General features: G+C 38.6%; 1 long non-coding RNA gene across 3 annotated transcripts in view; it reads right to left on the minus strand.

The window, feature by feature from the left end:
• LOC106829980 (uncharacterized) overlaps window positions 1-19651 on the minus strand; it is a 586118-nt gene that overhangs the window by 191673 nt on the left and 374794 nt on the right. For all 3 annotated transcript variants that reach the window (XR_011504022.1, XR_011504021.1, XR_011504023.1), the window contains exon 3: window positions 6528-6691. This is a non-coding gene — a long non-coding RNA (uncharacterized lncRNA). The remainder of the gene's footprint in view (window positions 1-6527; window positions 6692-19651) is intronic.

The raw sequence follows: 19651 nt of genomic DNA on the forward strand, positions 1-19651 counted from the left end.
AAAATGGACTGACAATTTACACATATTCTTGCAACAAAGAAGGGCAAGGATGTTTTAAATAGAGGAATGTAGAGAAGGGCAGAAGGAAAAGTGAATTGCAGGTCTATTCTCCCTGTAGGCAATTACACTCAAGTGATACAACATCACTTCAAAATGGGTTCTTAAAAAATATGTGAGTTCCTACATGTTTTTCGTCTTTGTTATTTGCTGCCCTCCTCCCTCTTTTCTTTCAGTTCCTATCTTCTTTTCTTTTCCTCTCCCCATTCTTTCTTTCCTTCTTCAACAGCGCTCACAAACACCTTTCAGTGAGGAGGGCTGGCATCCTTGATTGGATTTGAGGTCTGATTTATGTAAAAGAATCAGCTGTGTTCACCCACCTCCACTCACAATCTGCCACCGTCCTAGTCATCAGAAATAGAGTCTCCATCTTTCCTCAGATGGAGTGGAATCTCCCCTTTTCTGAGCATAAATTCCATATCTTACCAGCAAGGTCACAATCCAAATAGGAAGTAGGTTATCTCCCTCCCACCCTACTTGAGGATGATTGCTATAAAATATCAAAAGTTAGCACAAAACATTTAAACTGCTTTAAAAATCTTGGAAGGAATAGCAAGTAACAAATTAGTAAAAGAAAATGGCTTAATTGCAATATGCTAGGAAGTCAAACACGCCTAGGCACAAAAGTAACTGTTGAGGAGCAGAATTCCAGGGAAAGCAAAGCAGATGGTTGGGTGAAAAGCAGGCAGCTGATCACACAGCTGCTTCAACCATGACTCCACTACTGTCCAGCACCTCGCAGGGCAGCCTTATGGGAGAGTAATGAACCCCACTTTACAAACAGAGACTGTGAGCATTAGAGAGAGAAATGACTTTCTCAAAAGTTAGAGCTGTGATTTCTGTCCAGATCTTCAGATCACAAACAGCCCTACCACATCATAGCCATACCTGCTGCCTTGTAAGAATCTGCCCTACCAGAAAAGATCTATTGCCCAGCCCCTCATGCAGACACATTTCTCTGTCTCTAGACCTTTGGTCTAACTGCTGCAGACTCTGTAATTCCACGTATTCTTCAGGGAGGAGGTCAAGTTTCATCTGCCACAGGTCTTCCCATATGACTTCAGACTCCTCTACTCTTCCCCCACTTTGGCACTGACATGGCAACGAACCGCACATTTGACTTCTGATTGTAAGAAGCTTGAGGACAGGCGCTGCAGAGTTCCTGTCAAGTGTGGATGCAGTGGGTCAATGGAGTGTGGTATATAGCAAATCCCTGAAGATTGTAGTTACTGAAGGGCAACATGTGAGGAGAAAAGAGGACATTGAAAATGAGAGAAATTAAGAAGCTACTGACTACAGTCTCAATTAACACAGCCCATCAGGTAGGAGTGCCCTGGAAACCGTTCAAGGGCAATTATTCCAACTCTATCTTTCCTTAAGAATTCATCTCCAATAAATCACTCTTTACGTAAAATTCCAAACTTTCAGCTGCATCTTTATCCCACACAAATACATTGCCTAATGTCAACAAAAATTTCCCTAAACAATTAGTCCCACGTATCTAGCAGCTTCCCATTAGTTAGTTGCATTTTGAGGATTTAACCTAAAAATTTTAGTAGGATCTGAAACTTTCTTTCAGATGATTTTTTTTCATTGTACTCTGAACTTTCCAATTCTATGTACATATTTTAATCACTATTTTAACACTTTCATAATTTTTGAGGGACTGTATCATTTTTCCAATTTTCTCCCAAGGGACAATGACAGTCTTTCCTATACTTTTCAAGTATCCACAATACACATTAGTTGTACGGGATATTGAGTCTACTTCTTTCCCCACTGAATAAAAAGAAAGTTCTCCCAAATTTTCTAAAAATTGCAATTGCCACACAGGCATAACCAAATATGCCTAGAATTTACACAACACTAAGAGAGCCTGCCCTGTGTTTGCTCCCCCAACCAGGCCCAATCATTATTCTATTGTCATATGAAACATTCGTTTTGAGGAATTTCTGACATCTTTCTAGTTTGCATTGTTGTTCTTCCATGTCTGTGTCTACTTAGTAGGCGGGGAATCTAATTCCCTAGGAAGCACATTATCTGAAACATACAATCGGTATATACCACAATGTTTAATTTTTTTCTAAATTTCCCCTCATCTTCTTTGTCGATACCTATTTTTAAAAGTCATTGCTGCCTTCCAGCTGTCCAAATTTTCTTCTCATTTTTCTCTTAAAAACTGACTTAAAGCAGGAGGTCAATATCTCAGCCATCATTAATTTCACTCCTCCTCTTCTCATTTATTCACTGGTCTTTTTTCTCTTGAAGATCACTTTTTTTCCTTGATACATTTATAAAAGACCTCCTTACTCCATCTAACCTCTTTTACTAGCAATATCTCATTTCCTACGTTGGCGCTCCTTATCTTTTCTTTGCTAACTTTAAGTTGTTCTGTCTATTTTTATATGGTTCCTGCCTTTTCCACTCCCAGGGCAATTGTCCTGTTATACACGGATCTTGAGCAGCCATTGGGGATGACAGACTGTATTTTACTAGAATTCTAGAGGCAGAGGGGCCCTGCAGCCCCATGCTCTGCCCAGTTCTCTCACTGCCACACTGCAAGGGAAGCGTCTGCGCTTTAATTATATTGTCATAGGCCACCTCACACCTAGCTACAATTATGAATCTTAATACTTCCTCCCACTGCATCATACATATTAGATTTCCTCCCAATGTGTTTTTCAACTAGGAATAGTACCTTGTAGTGTTGTTATCAATGATCACATTTCTAAATAGGCAGTGGAGAGAATGGAAATGATTTACTCTATTAGGGTGAGGTCATTTGCCTGCTGCTAAGTGATTTGCATGCTGGCAGATCCTAGAACTGTGTTTCAGAGGCTTCCCCACATTTCTCCCTTCATAACAAGGTGTAGCTTATTTTTCTCACTATAAAACTGTCCTTTACTTTCTTCTCACACACCATTCTCTCCCACTAGAGAATAAGGCACACTCACACAAGCATGGCATTGCGAGGTAGTCTCTATCTTCTGAGCCAATGTGCTCTTTAGCATAATTCATCATCCTCTCTGGTTTTTCAGGGCTGGTGACAATGGTGACTCCCCTAATATCTGAATGAAGTCCTTTATAAATATTTTGCGGCGTGATTGATATCTCCTCTAGTTATTTTTCTCACACCTCTTCCCTTCCGTCTCTAACAGATGGGATTCCATCATCAGAAGCAGATGTTACAGAGAAAGTAGCATGAGCCCAGAAGCTCTCCTTCTAGCCCCAGCCTCGCCATTAACTACCTCTGTGATCTCCACGAGTCACTTCAACACTCTAGGCCTCCGTTTCCTTGTCCATAAACTGAAGATGACAGTGTCTTCTTCAGAGGCGTACTGAGGTGATCAGAAAAGACATTTATCCAAAAGTGCTTCTTAATACAGTTTGATACTTAAATTTTTGATACCTCTTAGCTAAATCATGTTAACTTTTCAAAATCAGATGAAATATAAATTATTTTCTGTTTCACCCATCCCCCTTATTAGCTTCTCATAATAATAAACAAACACACTTCTAGGAAGGTCAGCTACATTTTGAGAAGTTCCTACCAGTGAATTGTCAGACACTGAACAAACAGCTAATTTTATCCACTCCCACCTCCATCCCTATCTATGTCTCATTAGCAACACATTCTCCTCCTTTATTTATATAATGTAGGAGGGACCCTGCAGGGAGAAGGAAAGTGCTTGCTTGATTTTTGACTGAGCCTCATTCCTTGAAGTAAGGTGTCAGGGTTGCCTGTGGATCTGGAAAGCATTTTGGAAGTAAGAAGCAGACAAATGTAAATCTTTTAAACCCCTATGATAAGCAAACTCTCCTAAGTTCAACATATAAATATAAACACTAAATCAAATCAGATGCTTATACATTTTTTAATCCCATCATAAAACATTTTGTTTTGACAGCTTGGTAATGTAAAGTAAAAACACCGACAGCCAAAAGAATCAGCATCTTTGCCTGCCTGCTACCTGAAAGTCTTCCCTGTAAATAAATAGCAAAAAAAAAAAAAAAAAAAAAAGTACGTTTATGTAAAGAGAAACACTGATTTACTAGAACTGATTGCTTCATAGTCTAATTACTTTTCAACTGGCTGTTCCAAATTAAGATGTCATTGATGGCTTTTGGTGATATATTTCATTTTAAGCAAATTTATTCTATAATAGAGTACATCATAATGGAAAGCAGAGTTCCTACTCTTCCCTCCTCTTTGTAGCCTGATATCTTGACAAGTAAATTAAATTTAGCAGTTAAAATGCTTCCATTAGTAATTTTATTAAGTTAATTAAAGAATCTCTCTTTCTGAATTTTAACTACCTTCCTTTCAGAACAATGTTGATTTCTTTTTTTTCTTTTATTAATTTCATGTATTTAGGGACAGTGATATATTCTGGGACCAATCAACAACTATCGGTATTACATTTCTGTGGTCAAGATGAAACCAAGCAAATCAAGTAAAAAGAAGAATTAGCTTAAAAGTCTTTGAAGTCTATAGGTTCTTAGGAAAAGGCAGAACTACTAACAGTGTCTCCATATGTATAGGGTAAGTCATAAATAGTTCAAGTAGAGTTTAGTTATAGATGGAAAGAGAAGAATGCCAACTCTTTTCTTCTTACTCAATAAGCGTACAAGTAGTATGCTTGTAAAAAAAGATATTGAAGTTAGTAAAGCACATGCTAAATAAAATCTTGGGCCCTCTCTAGAGGGTGGCATTTTAAAAGAATCCAAATATTTCTAAGAGATTTACCATGAAAAGTGTTGTCTCATTGACCATTGCCTGTTTCTTGTGGTTGGTGTGCCTAAATTCAGGAATTTTAGAAACCATTTTAGGAACTTGAAGGGAGCATAGAGAAAATTTTGTCTTGTTCTCTCATGTTAAAGATGAAGAAATTGAAGGCCAGGGATTAATAATGCCACCACTACCAATAATAATAATAGAAACTATAACAACAGTGGCTAACATTTATTGAAATCATTACTGTGAAGCTTCACATATATTATCTCATTAAAAAGCTCCATGAGGGAGATTCTTCTAATGCCCCAGTGTTATAGATATGAGAACTAGTAATGCATAATGAAGATTAAGTAGCTTGTGCAAAAACTATATGACTCTACAGTCCTGTGTTCACAACTAGTGCGCATCATTACCTTAGGTGAATGACTTGGGGTCATGCAAATTAGTGGTTCCTCCAGGGCTAAAGCTTAGGACACCTGCTTCTCAAATCTGCTCTTTACAAACTAGGCCATATGAAGAAAGCTGGAAATCCAGTGGTTGAGCTAAGGCTTGGGCATTGAGAAGACGCTATGACATTTTAAAAGGAATCCCATTGCCAAGGTGCCCAGTGGAATATTTGCTTCATGGGTGAAACCTTATCAAAGGCTGTACTCATGTGTTCAGACCCAAAGTGGCATTGCATTTAAAATTAGGGGATTCCACCCTTTACTCACTCACTGAAGGAATGGAGATCCAAGGATACAGTCCATGGCAATTACTATTAACACCTCCCAGCTTCTCTCATTTCCTAAGACTCTGCTCCCCTTGAATAGCTCACTCTGAGAGTTCAGTCGCCACCATCCTTCTCATAATTGCTCCCATCACCTCCTCAAATCCTCATCTTACATCCTTGCTCAGTACAATCTCTCACATCCACATTTCAGGTACCAAGCCCACCCACTTCTGCCCTTTTCCTCTGGGGGACTGAATGCCTTTCCTATCTATGTTCCAAACTCACCGCTTTCCTCATGAGAATAAGTCACCATAACATTTTTCCTCCTATCCTTTCCCTATTTTTCAGATTCTGCTTCCAAAAAACCCCAAGAAAGGAATCTGGCAACTCATAGATGCTTCCTGGCAGGATAGAATAGATGAAGCCACTAAACTGTTTAATACGCCAGAAAAGAGAAAAGACTGAGACCACTTCATTCATATGTGTATATTCCTCCCCTATTTTTTCACACTGGGAAAGGTTAAAACGCCAGATGCCTACCCAAGACGATCTTTGTATATTCTGGGGAGCCCATTCCACATGCTTTTTATGTTTTTACCCAATATCAAGACAAACAGGGTTTGAGAACTTTATTGCCCTTTGCCCCTTATTTGATCCCTTGTCATCCTGGAAATAGGTTTTCAAGATGGGGCTCCACAACCTGTGAAGCACAAGAAATTGGCAAAAGTCCTCCTGAGTGTTTTCTGTGGAGGATGTTTCCTTTACTAAGGATACCCTTCCCCCAAAATGATGTCTTTAGAAAGAATCTAGCATTCTGCAATATTTCTATAATTAATGGCTAGATGAAATGAACAGGCCCAGAGAAAAAAGAGACTGGATCATCCAGGATGTTTTTCTAATTAGAAATGATCCTCCCTGCCCTGACCCTTTCCTGAGAAAGAATACTACTTTTAGCCTGGAAGTACATTTTCTGTATACCTCACCACACAGCAAACATGTTTTCATTAGAAATTTACTTCTTACCTCTTGAGATCCTGCCATTCATTGCATCTACGCTTTGGTGAGGATCTTTTTCAATTATTTTGAGGATCTTGTTGTTTTTTATGTGGAGTTCAAGTCCAGTAGTGAAATCTGTTTCCTATTTGTAATCGGTTTTCAGCTCTGGAAGAAGCCCAACTGGTAAGTCCCTGTGAGTGAAAAAGAAAAAACCAGAATTTAGTTATGCAACCTGAGCTTATAAAAGACAAGAGAAGATCATTCAAAGTGGAGGGAACTGCAAAAATAAACATTATGTGCTCTTCTCCAACCCCAGTCATTCTGGTCCAGCATTCAACCCAGAGTGTGATCAGTTAAATGTATAGAACCACAAAAGAGCCATTGGGATCATGAAATTTTGCAGCAAAATCCCCATTATTTGCCACATAAAAGGAAGAATGTGTGATTTTAAAATAAAATAGCAGAGACAGAGATAATGAGTCTGATGCAGTAGATGTAGCCAGCCACAGTTGTGAAAGATTCGATAAGCTTCTTCTTACTTGTCCTTCACCCTGGAGGCTTCTGAAGAGGCCTGAATATCTGGCTTAAAGTGAGTGATGCTACTTGAAATGAAAAGCAGGGAGAGTGCAAATCACTCTTCTGCATAGGCTTGGAATAAGCTACGGCACGGCTGATAGACAGATTCAGGTGTTTAAGTGAGTGTGATTTCCAAGCAACGATTTCTAAACCCTACATTGTTGTTGACCTCCATCATGAGATTGGACATGTTTACGAAGGCACATGCAGTAGAATGAAATGTGCTGGGAAAAATGCTGAAGTCATTTTCCAACACCACAGCAGTATTACTTCAAAATGAAGCCAGATTACCCCAATCAGCAATAGAGTCCACCTTCATACCCTTCTTCTGCTTAATGGTCTGAGTCCATTCCAGCAAAGGACCTTTCTGTTTCAGGACTCCTTCTATGAGACTAGTTGGAGGAAACCAAATGAGGTAGATAATCCAATGTGTGTGCTCAGGCAAGGCTAAGAACCAAGAAAGGACTTGAAGAAATGGTACAGGACTATGCTTTTGGCTTTTCCATTTCTTCCTCTCTTTGTTTTCTTCTTAAAGGCAAAGCTATCTGGAAGGTAAAAACTATCCCAAAAGAAATTTTTTTCTCTTTGATTTGATTGGCCAGAAAGTAAATGCAAAACACTCAATTGGCAGCCTTTTAAATCAAACACAATTAACCACATTGAAATATATGGTCTACAATTGTATGTTCAATTAAATAGCTAAAAGCAATTTGTAAAGGTTGAAAACCTCAATTGCACACTGAAGCTACATAGGTCTACTCAGATTTCCTGCTCCTTCACAAAGGCCTAAGATTTACTTCCTCAAAAATTAAAAGCAGAAATTTTTGTTGTCTATTAGGCACCCTTAAAAAGCTTTATTGTAAATTAAATCAGATACTTGCTTTCAACCTTTTCTTGAACCTTGTCAGAGAGAAAAACAAAACACTACTGAAAAAGCAAAGACTATTTTTCATGATCACCAGAACAATGACCGTCTCTAGAGAAGCCCCATCATCTCTCTAATGCCCATTGGAATCATTTCTGGGCACTCCACTTCATCTCTTCCTAAGTTACATTCTGTGATATATTTCATACCTATATGCAGTTTTACTTAGGCCGGTTGAGGCTATTTCCATTTGCACCATTGGCGAGAAAACAGTGTTGATAACGGCCATTAGTTTGAGCACAGCTATCTGTAATTATAGCCATTCCATTTGCTGGCAACCTAGTGGTGAAATTTTTCACATTCCACTTAATTGTATAATGATTTATATACACATCTATTAGACTATAAGATACTCCAAGGCAGAGACCATCTTATTCATCTTGAAATCATTACAGCATCTGCCATAATATTGGGTATATTGATCTTAAATGATGAAATAACAGAATGAATGAATGAATGAATGAATGGGGCAGGGAATTAATATTTAAATACAAATGATTATTTGCGTTACAGTCACACTATTATACTGAGAACTGTCTGGAAGAGTTTTCGGAGAGCGACAGAGAAAGCTTGGCTGACTATTCTTGGAGAACACGTTGACTGTTTGTTGGATGGAGACAGTTCATCAAGAAAGCAGATTTTGACCCTTCAAGAACTTGAATGTGATGATGAGTTTATGACAGTTCTAAAAGCCAACATACGGTCGGTGGCCAGATTGTGGTTCTGGACTGAGAGGCTTCCATTTGGAAGGCAGACAAGCATTTGAATTATGGGTCTAATGAAAGTGTCAATAGCAATCCTGTTACTGGAGGAGCTGTAAAACCCTGCTTAATGAACTAGGCAGGGACACAAAAACACAATGGTCTAAAATGTACTGTAGGAGAAAATGATAATTAGCCCAGATTTCATGTACAAGATAAAATGCATAGGGATGATATTACCACTGAACAATATTACAGCCCTTCAGGGGACTGTTGTGTTAAAAGGGTTTGGCACAGCCTTTTCAATCCTCCTTGTATGAGTGGAGACGTACTATACAATTGTGAGCTGTGAGTTGGGGAAAGAATGTCAGATGGTAAAATTCCTATCATAGATGCTGACAAATATTAATGACAATACAAATGGTTCTGGCCTCATTAAGCGTTCATTCTTATTTGGGAGGTGTTATACGATATAGAATGATAAGCCAAACAGCTTCCCATACAAGAGGACTGGGGGTGAAAGAGAAAGGCATTCTCTAATCTTGAAGTCTACTTTTCTAGACCACCAAATGTCAACCAGCAAAGTAAGGCAAGACAAGGCCAGATCTGTAGGCAGAAATTGGGCAAGAACCACTTACTTCCACCCTGAGAGTTAGGGAGTTACTGAGGCAGCCCTGGATATAGAAGACAGTGTTGAACTTGGAGTCAGGGGGCTGAGATTCTAGTCTTAGCTCTGCACTAACTCCGAGTTTGAAATTCCTCATCTCTTAAAAGGAGGGCAGAGGTGAAGGTGAAATAGAGTGGCACTTCAAAACTTTAAGGAACTTACAAATCACCTGAGGATTCTGTTAAAATACAGATTCTGCCATGGTTGGTCTGGAAAGGGTCTGAGGTTTTGCATTCCTAACAAGCTCCCATCTTATGTCGATGCTGCTGGCCTATGGACCACAATCTGAGGAACAACTGACTAGATAGTATTTCTCAACCTGAAAGTTCTATGAAACTACCAAAGTCAATAATAATCCGTGGGCTATTTGTTACTCCAAATGGGCACAGATAGACAATTATTGAGCTTTGGGTATCATCAATGCAAAGTTGTTTTGTCTGTTTTTTCTTAAGCTGCTCTATTCTAGTTAGAAAACTACATGAATACTGTGTCCTTTAAAAAGATAAATTAGTCAGGAATCTTTGGCAGTGGACTATTAATACTGTTAGGCTAGCTAAATATTGCTTTTGAATCAATTGTTTTATGACCAAATGGATTGCATGTGGAAAAATAAAATGAGGGAAACTGGAAATTATGAGTTGAAATGGTGGATCCACACCTAATAAAATAAAAACAAAGGGGATCAAATGATGTAAAATGAGGCATAGTGACTGTAAAAAATACGTTAATGTAATCACAGTAGCTGTGGGATGAAATGTGGGATGTGGCTTATTCCTTGCACAAAGAGTATCTTAGGTGCTTAGCCTGTTAAAAGCAACCTACAAAGCTATAATCCACTGGATTCTTTCCATAGATACTTTCTTTTCCCCCACCCAGGCTTAATTTTTAAGACGGCAAATCTACATGGGGGCGGGAGAGAGGAATACTGTATGAATCCATGGCTTAAAAAAGTATTTCACAAGTCTGTAGACAGGGATTTTGTATTTAATAGACATTTTCTTGATTGTGTCAAGCACAATACCTGCCACATAATAGAATCTCAATTAATGTTTGTCAAAAAGAATGAACTGAAAGCAATGAACACTTGACAAAGCTGCAAGACTGAAATTAAGTGAAAGTTCACAGGATCTTCAATAGTTGAAGGGGTCATAGTTTAGGGGAAAATGCATCTTTGGTTATAATAAAGAGAATTCTTTCTTTTCCTCTTCTCCTTAAAGAGAAAGCTTTGTCTAGAGAAGAATCAATGAATTAATCTGTGAACAAGAATTTAATGAGCTCATATTATGTGCTTTATGCTTCTTATAAGCTGTCTCTTTTACCTCTTTCAACGACACTATGAAGTTATTATTATTATCATCCCAGGTGCCACAACTAGAAAATGGCAAAACTAGGGTTTCACCCAAGTTCATCCGACTTAGAAGTCCGCACTCTTCACATAACTTGTAATATAGTTGGGGTGGGGAGGAGGAACAAGATATTTTTTCCAAGCAAGGGGAAAAGACTATATTTTCTAAAGTGCTAAATTATGGAGACTGTAAGTTGTTAAGAAATCAAGAGAAGAGAGAACTCACTCTGGACTCGGGTCAAGGCTGTTTTCATGGAGAAGGGCTGGAAGGGGGCCCAAGATCGTTCATTCACGACATATTTGAACGGCCCACATAGAAAGAAAGTTGGATAGACAGTAGACAGGTGAGGTGAGAAGATAGAGGGTCTTGAAGAATGATGAAAGTGATTAGTATTTGTTTTTGAGAACAAAAGAGTCAGAAAGACTCTGTAATGGAGACCAGGAGAAAGCAACACGTGGAAAACTGTTTTTTCATGTTCAGCATATATTGGGCACCCAAAATACATACTGCCAACAGGGTGGGGAAAAGGGAGCATGTGTTGCTAAGATAAGCTAAAAGCAAATCGTGAATAAGCTAAAACCTCCAGTCAGACAAAAACCTATTTGTAAATTACTCCACTTAATTTCCAAGTTGTGATTGCCTCTCTCTGCAAACCGGTTTATAACATTCTCAATTAAGAGTTTCCTATAAAAAAGAATGAATGAAGTATTTCAAAACTGGTATGAGATATTAAAGATGACTCACTTTTAAAAAGTGGTTTTGTTTCCTGTGTTCTGGATAATGCATTTGAGAATGTAGTTTCCAGTCTCACCCATCACCCCATTGTGAAATCAAATTGAATGACTCTCTGCTCTTAGAATGATCGCTCATTCAAATGCATTCAATAAATAAAGCCCAAACACAATGAGGCACTTTTCATAGAGCATCGCGGAGAGCTAGGGCCTGGTCTCTCTCACCGTGTGAAGCTGAGATTGAAGTAAATAAAGCATTCACCCACACTAACTGCATAATACATAGTGACTTACTGTTTACTAAGCTCCTGCACGTACATTACCTCATTTGATCCCCACAATGACCCTATAATAAAGATGGTGTTGGTTTATCATCCCCATTTAACAGATGTAGAATCTAGAGCTCAGAGTAGTCAGTGATTTGCCCAAAGTCACACAGCAATCCAAGCAATTAAACCTTCTCATCCCCTTCTTTGCCCAATTCCCCAAACAGGAGACCTGTCTCAAGTACAAAACAATACAATTAGTAGAATCATTACCAAGATTGGGCAGAATATTTAATTCATTCAGATGTGCCTTCAGTGATTTTGTAAATACTGAGGAATTCATTTTCCACCTCCTGCAATTCTGTGAATTCTACCCTGGACAAAAGGTCATCCAAATATGATCCTTGCTCCAAGTTATGGAAATGTATGCAGACTAAAAGAATATGGGCCAAACACAGAGGAAAAATATCAGTGGAACTCCCAGTGCCATTTACTCTTGCTACCTCAAATCCTTTTTGAAATTAGGCAGGTTATAAATCACATAAAAATATAAAAATGTAAACTCTCGCTCTAAATTCAATTATCATATATCAGAGGGGGTCATGAGTGCAGTAGATTGGAGAGCTAGTAAAACAGACTAAAATAGGAATAGTGGGCGAGCCGAAGAGAAAGAGAGAGAAGTTTTTTGAAAAACTTTTCAATTTACATCTATAGAACATACTGAAAATTATCCAAAAAGGAATATAAAATACAATTTTCCCAAAGCAACATCTTTTCAGCCTCTAGTCCTACTCAGCCGGAATTTCTTCAGAGAGTAATTAGCAGACAAGCGATGAACTCCTCTTAAAAGTCAGTCTGCTGTCGGAGCTGTAGGGAAGAGCACCTAGAAGCCTTGTCCTCAGCAGGTGAAGGGGTTAAAGGAATTAGAGAGAGCTTCATTTTCTGACATTGCCTTGCAAACACCATTTATAAAGTAACCAAAGCCAGCCCTCTCTGTCTTCATTTAGGCCTTGCTTTGCTTCTGTCTTCATCTTGGCTGTGGAATCATCTAGGCTGTGCAGATCCATGTCCAGAAGCTACAGATCTACCACACTGGCTGGGCTCCTACATCCACATCCGCTGCTGAGAGAACTTGTTGGTTGCCCTTTTCCTCAAAATTTCTAATTCCTTTCTCTCCTAAGTTCCACTGTATCTATTCACCTGTGAATAGTGGCAGAGCTTCTGAAAAAACATTTCTTTATTGTAGACCCTTCTATTTTGTGAGTCATGGAATTGAGGGAATCATAATTACATCAGTTAATATTTGAGGCAATGCATTCTTGCATGTGCTTCTAATAACTAATCCATACAATCAAAGCATCCAAAGACACCAAAGGGTCTTTATTCTTCTCCATTAAAAACAAGAGATAGAAGTCAGGATTCCAAGGTTTATTCTTCAAAAGGTGGGTGACTCAGAACCAAAGTTAAATTATCTAGTGTTTTTAGATATCAGGAAATATAGTTTTACTAATATTTCACCACATTTTCAAACTTGATTTAAAAAACAAAAACAAAAACAATATTGCTCATGACCCAGGCTATACAACTACTTTGCATTAAAAGCCATGTTGAGGTCTTTAAGCCACTTTGAGTGTTATGACCAGTGGCTTCAGGAATGAGGTTTTGTTTAGATAACACAAGACCTTTGTTGTTGATTGAAACCTGGCTTGATGCCTCTCTACATCTAAATAATTAGAAAAAATACATTTAAATGAGAAGCAGATGACATTTCCGGATTTCTATTTTCACTGTACAGAGTAAATTGAAGCTTTCATCTCTGCATTTACTCTTTGGATATGGTGCATAACACATGAAACACTACTTAAAACACAGGGTGCTCTTTTCTCAAAGGTAAGGGAAATAGGAGTCTCCTTGAGTGCTACTCATTCCTTCAAAATACTTTCTGCTCCAATAAAACTAAACAGGGTTATTCATTCTCCATTACACCTTCCTATGCATCCAAGCCTGGTACTAAGCCAGCAGATCCAAGTACAATGGGGAAAGGCTGGTGCTGAATGCAGAGACGGCAGGCCCTGCTGGTGATCTGTAGCTTATAATTGGCAGCAGATGACAAATGTACTGCAAATGCTCAATGTTCATCTTATTAGATGCAAAACCAGTGAAGAAGAAATTATAGCCAGGCAAGGAAAATAAAGGACAGGACATCACAGGGTACCTTAGAAAATGGAGAGTAGTTTTCTTGAGCTTCTTTATCTGTTGCTATGTCAACACTCTAGCAGGTAGAGTACATTTTCAGTTTCTCTTCTCAACTAGGAAGTTACACACTAGGTTTCTGAGCGTTTTAAGTGCTTGAGATGTCTGGATGGAGGAGCTATGTAAACACAGGGCAAAGGCCTGCACAACTTCAAAGCAAAGCACGTGTACGTGGAATCCACAGATTCCAAAGGTCGCTCCTCTGAGCTGATAGCTACAGCGAGACAAGCCAAATCAGCTACCAAGCCCACTGAGAATCAATGCGCAGTGAAACTATAATGTAATTTACTGAAATCACTTGTTCTCCCTCAGCACCCCCAACACCCCCCTCTTCATTCTTTAAAGCTGTGTCTCTTGCTCACCATCTCCCCCTGCAAGTCTAGCACAGTTTCTGGCACATATAAGTTATCAATCAATCAATATTTGTGGACTGATACTATAAGTGGATATAACTTAAACGTTTATTCACTGTCCTGAAACAAGTATCATAGTTTATGAGTTGTATGAATACGCAAAATAAAAATCGTAGTTGCCACCCAAGAATCGTTTACCATGCATCAGGCATTGTGCTAAGAGGTCTATTGCATTATATTAATTTTAACACTCAGAAGGATATTAGAAAGTATTCTCTCCATTTTATATATAAGAAATCAGAGGCTAAGGTAAGTGAACTGACTTGCCTAAGACACAGCGAATCAGTGGCAGTCTGTCTTACTCCACAACCGTTATATGTTCCGTACCCACTGCATTATGCTCCCCACTGGGTTTCAAAGGTTTTAAAAGCTTATCTAAGACAATGCCCTACAAACTTAGATTGAATGCAAAGAGAAAGTGTAAGAAGTTCTACCAATTAATTAGCCCTTGGAATATCAGAATCATGTTGTCCCTGCACATACAGGGAAAAAACTGTTCTTAGAATCAAACCAAATGATCCAAACGAACAATGTGGTCTTTCAACAGAGAGAAAGGTTTGAAGAGTTCAACCACATGAATTACATTCCTGTGAAATAAACCACGGTGAAAAATTCGTCCAGAACTTTTGATCCTAACAGACATTGCAGCAATTCTCTCCCATATGTGTACATATAGATCCAAAAGAAAATAATACAATGTTAGAAATAGGATATATACATATTATCACTGTGGCTGCTGCTCTTGCTGCTGATAATAATTATTATTTGTTTTCATTATTATAGTTAAAATTTATTGGAGCTTGCTCTACACCAAGCTTTGTGATACATGCTTTACAGACATTTCCTCATTTAATCTTCAAACAACTCCCTGAGGTTAGCATAATTAGTACTCCCATTTTCCATATGAAAATCTGAAGTTAAAGAGGGTCAGTAACATGTCCATGGCCAAAAAGCTAGTAATGGTGGAACTAGGCACAAAACCAGGTCTGTCTGTGCTGAACTGTGATCTTACCATTACTACATTGTGTCTCATTGATTTCTACACAATTATTATGCCTGTGGCCCTACAATTTTAATTTTGTAAAAGCTTTACATATATCATACCTTTGTTCTACTGCCAACGTGAGCTTGGTGGCAGTAACTATAACTATAGGGTCTTCATTTTGCTCATGGAATGACAAGCAAATATTAAAATTCAAAGGTATGCCCCACCCCCCCAATTCCAAGGGTTTCCTTTTCTCAAATTAGGAATATTGAATTTTTTTCTTCTTTTTTGAAGTATATTGCAAGGATAAGGAGCTTACTGTGACAATATCTGGTAGTGTTCGCTCATGATGGGCTCGCCCTGGACCAGTTCACCCTAGTCCATGCTCTCCATTTAATAGTTGGTATTGGATGTGTCTTCGTAGAAATGCTAGTATATTTTCTAGAGATCTTCTTCTAAATAGATTCTGAATAAAATGGAATATTTTTCTGGTAGCATTTTGAACCCTAAGCTACTGGGTCTAGACAAAACCTGAAAGTAGAAGGGCTTTCCATTCATGGCAAATGAGATGAAGGAGAAAGGTAAGTGACCTTTTAAGAACACTTTAAAATCATATTATGTTTATTGAGTTCATATCTTGGTCCAAGGTTTAGAATGATATTCATTTTGTACCAATAAGTTTTCTTCTCAAATCATCATGAAGAAAATTATTATCGTATGAAAGTACTCTGTAAAAAGGAAAGATTCACTTGGATGTTTAGGGGCCACACGTGCATTTATGAACTAGGAGATGTGATTCCCCCTTTGGGTAGCTGTACGAATTGGGGGAAGTCATTTAAATTCTCTGAGCCTCACTTTCCTTTTCGTAAAATTAAGGGCTGGATCTAGCTTGTCTTGAAATTACTGTGGAATTAGAAATCTGTGATTCTTCCGAAGCACCTTAGATTAAGCACTTACATGTGCATTTACACTGCAAATGATCACGTAACAACTGAACAAAGCCTCTCAATAAATTCCTGGGAAATAATTTGACAATGTGACCAAATTATAAGTAGCTCCAGTTGTCTAACACATATAAAAAGGTAAAAAGCTTTTTCAACTTGGTGCAGGAACGATGATTATCTCAGCCTTTTTAGCTTTTTCTCATTGTCCTGAGACATAAGTATCAAGGAAATAGAAAGTAGAAATTCTGCGTATTTACTCCTGATGCTGATAACATCTATATTTGGCATTCTAGAATAACAACATCTCCAGCAGCAACTAAGATATGCATGTTTCAGAACTGAGAAACTTTTAAAATCCCCTTTTAAGCCATGTGGCCACAGAAGACTCTTAATAATTGATTATAATTGATTTTAACCTTGTCCTAACCTGGGCAAAATGGCAAAGCCAATCATCTTTGTCCAGATGGGGTATGAGAAAAGAGCCCCCAGTCCACATCTTTAAAAGCTCCAGACATGAGCAGAAGATAAAATATTTAGTCTGCCAAAGCCTTGACCTCCCAATTCCAGCCAGTTTTGAACTTGAATTGATTTCCGACAAGGCATCTGGGAGATGATTACAACAAAATGCACTAAAGCTGGGCAGCCTTTATTTTAACATCCCAGCAGCTTAACCTGTTAATAACAGCAATTGTTTTAGATACAATACCAATTTCTGTAACCGAAGCAAGAAATGGATAACAGCAGCACAGTCTCCCAGGCAGTGCAGTAACAACAACAACAAAAAAGCACAGCCAGTCACATAGGAGATGCTGGCAGTGTTTTCTGAAGATACTTCAGTTTTCAGGGACCCAGACACAATCAGGGACCCAATTCTACAGTCTAAAAAAAAATCCTTAGTGAAAGGAGGTTGCAGGTTTAGAGAGAAATCCCTGTAAGCTGGGCGATCTGGAATCACATCTGCGTTCTGCTGAGGAAAGCTGGGCTATCTCAGGCAGGTCACCTCACATCTCTATGCCTAATTTGATTTGTTTGAAACAGTGCTGCCCAGTAAGAACATACTGTGAGCCACAAATGGGAACTCATATGTAATTTTAAATTTTCTAGTAGCCCCACATTAAAAATAAAGTTTTAACAAGGCAAATTAATTTTAATCTTATTTAATATGTCGAAAATATAGTAATTTCAACATGTCACCAATACAAAATTATTCAGGCAATATTTTACGTTTACTTTTGTACTAAGTCTTCAAAATATGGTGTATATTTTACACTTACAGCATATTTTAATGCAAATTAGCCACATCCCAAGTGCTCAGTAGCCACATGTGGCTAGTGGCTACAATATTAGACAGCACAGGTTTGAAAAATGAGCAAGTTGGACTAATCATCTCTAAGGGCTTCTCTATAACATGTCATGATGATTCTAAATGTTGCTTTTGCTGCTCTTCATTTTAAAACAACTACAGGTTGAAAGTGTAGATGTGGCCTGTTCGCGGCTGAGATCAGGATGTTAGAGTGATAGTAACTGTGGGCACCAGTTTGAGCTTAGCAATCACTAAGATCTGCACTGATGTGTAGACATCGCCTTCAACCCTCTCCCTGGTCAGCTGTGTTACACCCAGTTGGTCATAAGTGGTTTAGGGTGGGTGGACAGAGTAGGTAGTTGCATAAATTTTCATGACATCGCCCAACATGTTCTATTAAATGAAATGATAAACAGCATCCTCATCATCTATTGAGCACGATCTATATACCATTCATGTTGCATATACAAAGTCATTTAATAATATCAACCACTCTTTGAAGTGGAAATTATTAATCTGGTTTGGTAGGTGGGGGACTGAGCCTTGAAGAGACTATTCAGTCTGCCCAATGTCAGACTCCTAGAAAGTATGGTGTGTGCATTTGAACCCAGCTTCTCCAGACCCCAAGACTAGTCTCTTGACTACCACGATATACTGCTTTACAAACAAATAATAGCTTTTGGTCTCCTACGTCACTCCTGTGAAGGTCTTCCAAATTGTAAAGATAGTGAAGAAGAGGTCTAGAAAGGCTAAAGATGTTGCTTTCACTTTTTAATGACTGAGAAAGTCAGAAACAGCACAGCAGATGATAACATTCTAATAAACATATACTCCTCTTCTCTCCCAGTCGTGCATACCTGCAAATAAGGAAGGAAGAAAAAAGGAAGGAAGGGAGAGAGAGAGGGATGGAGGAAGAAAAGGAGGGAGGGATGGGGAGAGGCAGGGAAGGAGGAAGGAATGAAGGAAGGAAGAAAGGACTCACCAAGCACTGTGGCATTTCTACAGAGCCTCAAGGCTCTGGCCAGAGAACCAGGGCAACATTGTCTCTCTCTTAAACATGGGTTGCACATCCATGATTCAAACTCAGACCACAATACACAAATTGCAGCTTTTGATACATACATCATTCCTAGTGAAATGTGGAGGAAGCCTCCTTTAAACACTGAATATGCCTATGCTCAGAGACTCTTGCTTAAAAACAGACTCCTGCCATCTCCTTGCCACCAGACTGTCAATGCCAAGAGGAGAAATTTTAAATACCTAGATTTTATATATTTACAAGAATTTCATATACCATCATATTAAACAATTGATATTCCTTTCTACATTGGGAAATGGTCAGGCATGGAAAATGCGACTGTATAAAGTTATTTCTGTTACATTGTATGCTACTTTTCTTTTCTGATGTTTGAGGGTATAGAGATAGGTCAAATTGGTAATCTGGTGTAAACAGTTGCTTGTGAAAAACACATGCGAGCTGCACTGTTGACTTGATTTAAAACTAACCTTCCTATAGAGACTTTTGGGAGGGGCCCAGTGGCCAATCTGCAGATAGCTCTCTATAGCTGGGCCATGACATACCCATCACTTGTGAACTAATCTAGAGTCACAAAGTCTAATCACCCCTGTTTGTTGTGTCTTGACTTCATGAGTCACTATATTATGGCTGTAAGTAGACTCTTCTTCAATTTGGCCAACTAAATGTTAAGATTTTATATACACAGGATGATAACAGTTTATACTTTTTGCATGCTTACTCTGTACCAAGCCCTGTTCTGAGTGCTTCATGTGGATTATTTAGTCCTCATCAGATAGGTACCCTTACTATGCCCATTTTACATATGAGGAACCTGAGATACATACTGCTTATAAATAATAATAAATAATATGGCTCCAATTTTTCTCTTATCCTGATCTTCCAGTACATTTCTCATAGTTTCCTTAGCACTTCCATCCAGCCATAACCTCAGCTTCACCTAGGCCTTAGTCTATCCCTCATTCTCGATCCTGTCACTTATCGGCAGTAGAGGAGGTTTTTGTG

Source organism: Equus asinus, chromosome 6 (genome assembly GCF_041296235.1).
Source record: "Equus asinus isolate D_3611 breed Donkey chromosome 6, EquAss-T2T_v2, whole genome shotgun sequence".
In the NCBI taxonomy this organism is placed as follows: Eukaryota; Metazoa; Chordata; class Mammalia; order Perissodactyla; family Equidae; genus Equus; species Equus asinus.